The sequence below is a fragment of the Palaemon carinicauda genome, chromosome 21, assembly GCF_036898095.1.
Source record: "Palaemon carinicauda isolate YSFRI2023 chromosome 21, ASM3689809v2, whole genome shotgun sequence".
NCBI lineage: Eukaryota > Metazoa > Arthropoda > Malacostraca > Decapoda > Palaemonidae > Palaemon > Palaemon carinicauda.
Window position 1 is genome coordinate 94,903,173 of NC_090745.1, and position 7,500 is coordinate 94,910,672.

Genomic DNA, 7,500 nt, shown 5'->3' on the forward strand with positions numbered 1-7,500 from the left:
TCATCTCAATGTGTGCATAGATAACCACAAGAAGGGGATGGGTCAGATCATAGCCTTTAAGATCTGTGGAACGATTATAAAGTAGTTAAGAGAGGCCCCAGGGATTCATTTACATGCCTGACTGAGAGAGGAGTAGAGGGCTAATTATAGATTCATAGCGTGTTCACTGTTGTAATCTATCTTTGTCAACAAAATGGCAAACAATCATAAAAAACAAATGACCATTGTCTAAAGACTTTCTGTAATGAGAGAAAAAATATTAGCCGTTGACTAGATAACAATAAACAACATAACGGAACTAAGGACATGGGCATGAAAAAAAGATGCGATGAAAGAATAGAATACGTCACAGTTGAGAAGATACGATGAAATACTGAAAATAACGATCGTGGTTTTGTTATTCAGGAAGATGTAGTAAAGCCTTTTTCTCTATTCACTATGTGGTAATAAATAAGGTTACTGTGAAATCATTGGGCTCTTCCATTTAAAACACCAAAGTAAAGAAAGAAAATGTGATTTTTTTAACAAACTACATATTTTTCTTTGTTTAGTGAAATAAAAAATGTATCGAGCTGATTAAGGATATTTACTAATACATAGTCGTCAAGTTCAATTGAAATATAGGGTGAGATAATTGAGTGCAATTACGCTATTTCAGCCTCTACGAATAAGCGTGCTGAAAAGATCTCACAATTATAACCTAAAGCGCAAACTGGGTCATTTATAGGTGGCTTTAAGATAAACAGGGTTTTTTAACATGTCCTACTGAAAGTTGCATATTAATCATACTCTAACGATGAAATGGGTCTCATTTCAAGCATTCAGAATTAAATGTATATCACTTATGTTTATTAGAAAATAAATAAAAGGAAACCATTTATAGAGGCTGTAAATGCAAAATAGGTGCACGCAATCCAGAAAATGGCTTAGATTTCATTAAATTAAAAATTAAAAAACGAAATACATTATCATCTATTTACACATGCGAAATAAAGCCTTGCTATGTACACCAAATGGAAATTGATATGGCACAGGATATAACAAGCTGATAGAAGATTTTATCATGAATGGATTCTCATCAAAGTAATTTTAAAGGTGAAGGGAGAAATAATGAGAGAAGAAAACTAATCTTATTTATGTACACTTTATATATTATATTTTTCTTATAAGAAAAGGTTATCAAAATTTAAAGTTTCTCATGTACATAGTCCATTATCATTGACGAGTTGTCATTGCAATTATTTAAGATTAATAGTCTAACGATTATGCATGCTGTGAAGATAGTTGGATTTTTAATTAATTATCTCTTTACTATGAAATGAGTGTTATTTATGCACACCTTAAAGATCATTAGAATAAAAGGGGATGTTATTAAATTATCTGACGGTGCTGATATAGCCATGTATAAAATACAAAATTTTTGCTTTGTGGAAAATCTTAACAGTTGTTTAAAAACAATATTAGATTTATTGAATACAAAGGTTTTATTACCTACACAATCTGTAGGAAGGCAAGTTTCTTAAAAAAGAAATTGAGTATTTAGAAGGTAGAAATTTTATTTCAATCTTGTTTAATCTTATTTAACTATCCAATTTCTAAAACAAAAAATTGCCTAATAGTTTTTAAAATTCAAAGCAATACAAAATGAACATGTGAACACCATCAGATATTACTATTTTCTAAAAATACACGAAAGTGATTGCTGAACATATAAACAAGCTTTACGACAAACAGAAACAAACACTAGATGACAAAATGTTTATCATTTCTAATTTACTTATATAACCCTAGTTATTACTGATATTCTAAAAGAAATAAAAAAATAAAAAATATACGATACACAGAAGAGAGCAATCATAATATTAGTGTTTAAAATTAATAGAAATATATAATCATCTGTTATAAAAAGAAAAAAAAGAAACATTTACGGCATTTTACAAACTTGCTGTATCAAAACCAAGAAAATGTTTGATTCTCAACCAGAGTTCAAAAAAGGCAACAATTCTATGTTAAATAAACATAAATCTTTTGAACAAATTATTAAGTTATCTATATGTCAAACTTGTTTTTTCTAATGGAAGAAAAAAATTAAAGTTGCTCAATTCTAAAGGATCATCATTATAATAACAATAATAATAATAATAATAATAATAATAATAATAATCATCATCATCATCATCATCATCATCATCAGAACAAAAATCTTAATAAAAATTATTATTATTATTATTATTATTATTATTATTATTATTATTATTATTAATTTCGTTGTTAAATATTGGACGTGGCAATGGCTGCTGTCATGTTTGGAAAGTATCCCATGACACCCTTCTTACGGTAAACTGCTTAATAATAATAATAATAATAATAATAATAATAATATATCACAACTTGACAATTGATGTTGATGCTATTTCTACTACTGATTATGATCTTCATAACGGCCACCTTAAAAAAAATGAATCAGAGAATTTCTTCCCTTACATCGTAAGTAACCATCTTACTGGAGACATAACAACAGCATTTCACAGCCAATTTACTGATGTGTACACATGGGAAAAAAATGATATAGAGAGGGGATCTGAATGAGCTCTTCTTCAGTGCAGAGGAAAGGGCGAGTTAGCTACTGTATAAAATTAGAAGAAAAAAAGATTTCATATATACAAAGCCAGTTACATTTCCTTTATTCCTCTGTAACTGCCCTTCTAAAGATTATATCGTGTCTTTTTCATAATCATTTCATCCCTATACATCAGTTCCTTGGGGGGGGGGGGGTGTTTGAGGGGAAGTTCCACCAGATTTAACACCTGTACAAATCATGTCAAAGAAACTGAGGCAATCGACGCTCTGATTCACGAGAATCGATGGGAAAACCTGGTCCATTTTTATCTATTTTATAGCCTTGGTTTATATAGGAATTTCTTTCCCATGGATTAAATATATTGGCAAGCTGTTTAATCTGCCATCACCGAGTTTACCAGGTGACGACAATGGCGGCTGAATCAAACAAATGGATTGGGCGCGAAACTGACAGGAAATAGATAGAAATGATCTAAGGAAAATCTAAAACAAATGTTAAAAAACTCGAATATAATAAATACAATGTTCCACAGTCATAAAAAGGTGGAAAATTCACCCCAAATGCCTCTCTTACATAAGGTCGACGATCCAATCACGAAAACCACCTTTTCTCTTACTAGAGGGAAAACGGAAATCAGACCCAATGCTTGGTCTCTTTCAAGGCCAAAATGCATTCCTTGGAAACACGGGCAACGCTGAGGTGGAGAGAGAGAGAGAGGGGTGGGGGGTGGGGGGCTTGAAGGAGGTGGTTGGGATGGGGGGGAAGGGATAGGGAGGGGCGTAAATGAGGAACCTTCTCGTACGTTTCAAAGGTGCATATAGGTAAAATATCCACGGTCGATAGCAAAGTCCGGGAAAAAATTAAGCGGCCCGTAAAACTTTTTCCCAATAGTTGTTTAAAGAGGGAACGCATGAATTTCCCGAAAGGAAAATCATCCAGATATTTTTAATGACTTTCTCAAGACATTCAAATTCCATGCTATTAACGAACCCATCCCAACTAATACATGCAATAAAAGGAAAATATAAATAAATCATACTAAAGATTCTTTTTTTTTTATGTTCAATAATGCACGCATACAAGGGCATATGGCTACATACAAACAACCACCACGCACCAACCATTCACTCAATCTACTCAAGTCCCTCCTTCCCACCACCACCAACAAAGTGCCATTCAACCTTATCCCCCATGCGACTAAGCATCAATCCCCTCCCCATTACCCCCATCCCTCGATTAACAATATGGGATGGGGGAGGCCCCACTGACCATCCTCAGCCCATGCGTACACTAAGACTAAAAATCCAACCTACTCGTCTTCAATCGTAGAGGTAAAAGGCCTCAACTGGTAAAATAGCCTTTATCCTTCTTAGCCCCTGAGACCAAGATGCTTAGGCCTCTAAGTGTTGGAGAGGCGTGGACGGTGGTGTGTGGTTAGTGAGGAGGTAAGGGAAGAGGGAGTAGAAAAGGCAAAGACCGGTGTGTGTGTATGTGTGTGTGTTTGCCTGGGCAAAAGGGAGGGAGGAATGCGGAGAGGGAGGGAGGGAGGGAGGGAATTGGTGATTGTGGTGGAGGTGGCATAGGAGAGGGTGAGGAGCCACCCAGTGAGCTGAGGCAGAGGAGGGAGAGGTTATGTGTTAGTGGTAGTGGTTAAGGAAGGGAGAAGGGGTAAGAGGAGGTGGAGGAGGAGGAGGAGGAGGAGGAGGAAGTGGTGTATAGGGAGATAGAAAGAGAGAGAGAGAGAGAGAGGTTTGGTCCCAAGCAGCTGCCGAATGAAGCCTTCCAAAGCCCTCTTCTCCCCGAGTCTCGTGTTGTTGTTGGTGGTGGTGCAAGTGGCAATCGGGTGGTGGGGGGGGAGACGGTAAATGCACTTTCCAATTGCATCAAAGTGGCCATTGAAATCCATATAAAAATCATAGGGCTACTTTTTTTCATTTCTTTTAGAGCTAACGTCTCTTTCCTGGCAAAGCTTCGAAACGACGACACAACAGCATACCTGTGATTTCCAAGTATTTAATCAATACATCTTTTTATTTACTGTTTTCAAAAGCTGTTTGTTGCTCCGTTCACTCTCGTCGTAAAACATTATGGTAGCGATTAATAAAAGACTAAAATAAACGGTAAGTGTTCTGTTAGTAATCAAATATTCCATGGCAATCGCATATCGATACTACACGCGGAAACAATAAATGCATTCTGCACTATAACGAACAAAAGGCATCGAAGTGAAACCTCCTATTGCTGAACAGGTAAATACATATCACCGCCGAAAATTATTTCGGCAACGCAGGTTAATATGTTTAAGTTGTTGCCACGTGTAAGTTTGTTTTGCTGAAAATTTTACGAGCGATTCTTTTTTTAAAAATTTAATGCGTATATAACATCAATGCGATGGCGGAGACTTTCCCCTTGCTTAAATGAGGAGCGGCGATCTCTGCTTTGTGACGCCGCACGCGTATGTTCGCCTCCGAGGACGGCCCAGAAATAGTCGGATATAATTCATTAATTCATTACTATTGTTACGGAATGATTATAAGTTTATCAACACTGAAAGTCGAAGATTGCAATGTATCACATGAGTGACCTCCGATGAGCGCGCATGACCCATTCAAGATGTGCGGTAGTGCGAAACAAACAACTGATAACCTTTTATGACCAAACTCTCTCCTGTTCCCTTACCTTGTCCTCCTCCCCCCAAAAATGAGAAGCCCAGAAAAACACAGTTGTAGGTGCAAAACATACACCCCCTTTTTTTGAAGGTTCTTCCCAGCTGCGACCTTCTTGGCAAGGCGCCATATTCTGTGCGCGAAGGGCACCGTAACAACTTCACAACATGATACATTCGGAAATACGCCAGTACGAGATGCATGTAACTCCATCAATGCGGACAACATGCATACGTGTCCAGGGGACCTTAAGGTCAAGTTTACATACCTGAAGGAGGTCAGTGGAGGTGCCAGGAGACACTAAAAGACACCAGATAAACGTGTGCAGAAGCACATGGGGGGGATGCAGCGCGTTTCCCACCCTGACACTGGATGAGAGTCGCATCTCCCGGCCAGAGAGAGACACACACTTACAAACATTCCTCCGTCACTTGTCGTCAGCAGCGCATTTTGTAGTCTTTTCATTTCTTTTCTTTGACGTTCTTCAAATATTTTCATTTTGTGAATTTCAATTCACAGTAAATAAGGGAACGCATGGAGTTACGATAGACCCCAAATGGTTTTTTTTATTAAATGTATTTATATAACAAAATTAAAGACTGGCAGTGCCACATTGATGCATTATAGGTAACATAATTATCAACATAGTCCTTATTTAATTAACAGCGTAAATTTTTATCAATATTATCATATGAATGGACAGCATTTTTAAGAGTTATCCTCCGGCTAAAAAGATAATAAACTAACTTAAAAAAAAAAAATGATAAATATTGCACCAGATATTCAGGTAAAATGTTAGTTAAAGTAATTTCTTCAGCTTCTACATAGACATAAAGGTACAGGTCTGTGATATTCCACGAGCAGATTTAAGTCTGCATGTAAATAATTATAAACTATTTTACCAATTATTTTTTTACTTTCTTGAACGGTGACGTGTAGGCTATAGTTATTTGTAAGCTAATTCACTACAAACTTCCATTCAGCTTATATTTTTGGTAATGATACTCGATCTAACTCTTCTACAGTAATACAGGAATAAAACTCACCATAACTGTTTGCTACTTCTCTTGGATGAGTGCCAGATATTTAGCTGGAACTAGAACTAACGACTTGAAACAGGCTTACCGTTACAAAATCAAAAAAAAAAAAACTGTACCTTATTTTAAATATATATATATATATATATATATATATATATATATATATATATATATATATATATATATAAATATATATATATATATATATATATATATATAAATGTATATATATATATGTATATGTATATATGTGTATATATATATATATATATATATATATATATATATATATATATATATATATTTATATATATAAATGTATATATATATATGTATATGTATATATGTGTATATATATATATATATATAAATATATATATATATATATATATATATATATATATATATATTCACATATATTCATATATATATACATATATATATATATATATATATATATATATATATATATATATATGCATATATATATATATATATATATATGCATATATATATAAATTAATTAAAAATATATATGCAGAAATTAATAAATTACTTATGTATACACTTATATATTGTCCTATGTCTATACATATATAATATATGTACATAATTTTTATATACTAAGCATATGAACGAGCGGGGATTTTTATTTCCATGTTACAGTTTCCAAAATCTGTAGTCTCATGGAAAAATCAAAAAATTTTGATCATTTAGCAAACAATATCGCAATCCGGAAGAAAATAATTAGAGAAGTCTGTAGATTAATTTCTTAATATATCCACTAAATAAATACTAACAAAAATATATTTTTTGCACGCTATGTTTTGTCAATATTAATAGAAACTTATAATTTATTACTTCTTGCTCGTTTCTCTTTCATAATAAGAATAATTATAATAATAATATTTAAAAATCACTATCATTATTAATGCATTTATTATTTCTTCAATTATCCTTAATTTTATTGCCTTTTATTATTCTTATTTTAAAATGATGTAAGTATAAAAAAAATGCAAAATTTAAATGATATCATGTTAACAGAACATAAGTTATCTAAACTGTGTAAATTACAACTCTCAAATTTATATTTATAAATCTCACATGCGTGCCACGTACATATACATTAAACATAAACACCATGGTACATTTGTTATATATCTCAAGATCGTACATGCCAGCTGTCATTACACTGGGGATATCAATTTACATA

General features: G+C 33.4%; 1 long non-coding RNA gene across 1 annotated transcript in view; it reads right to left on the reverse strand.

Moving 5' to 3' along the window:
- Positions 1–5,645, reverse strand: part of LOC137614710 (uncharacterized) — a 631,198-nt gene extending 625,553 nt beyond the window's left edge. The window contains exon 1 of the long non-coding RNA XR_011039131.1: positions 5,516–5,645. This is a non-coding gene — a long non-coding RNA (uncharacterized lncRNA). The remainder of the gene's footprint in view (positions 1–5,515) is intronic.
- Positions 5,646–7,500: the final 1,855 nt, after the last annotated feature.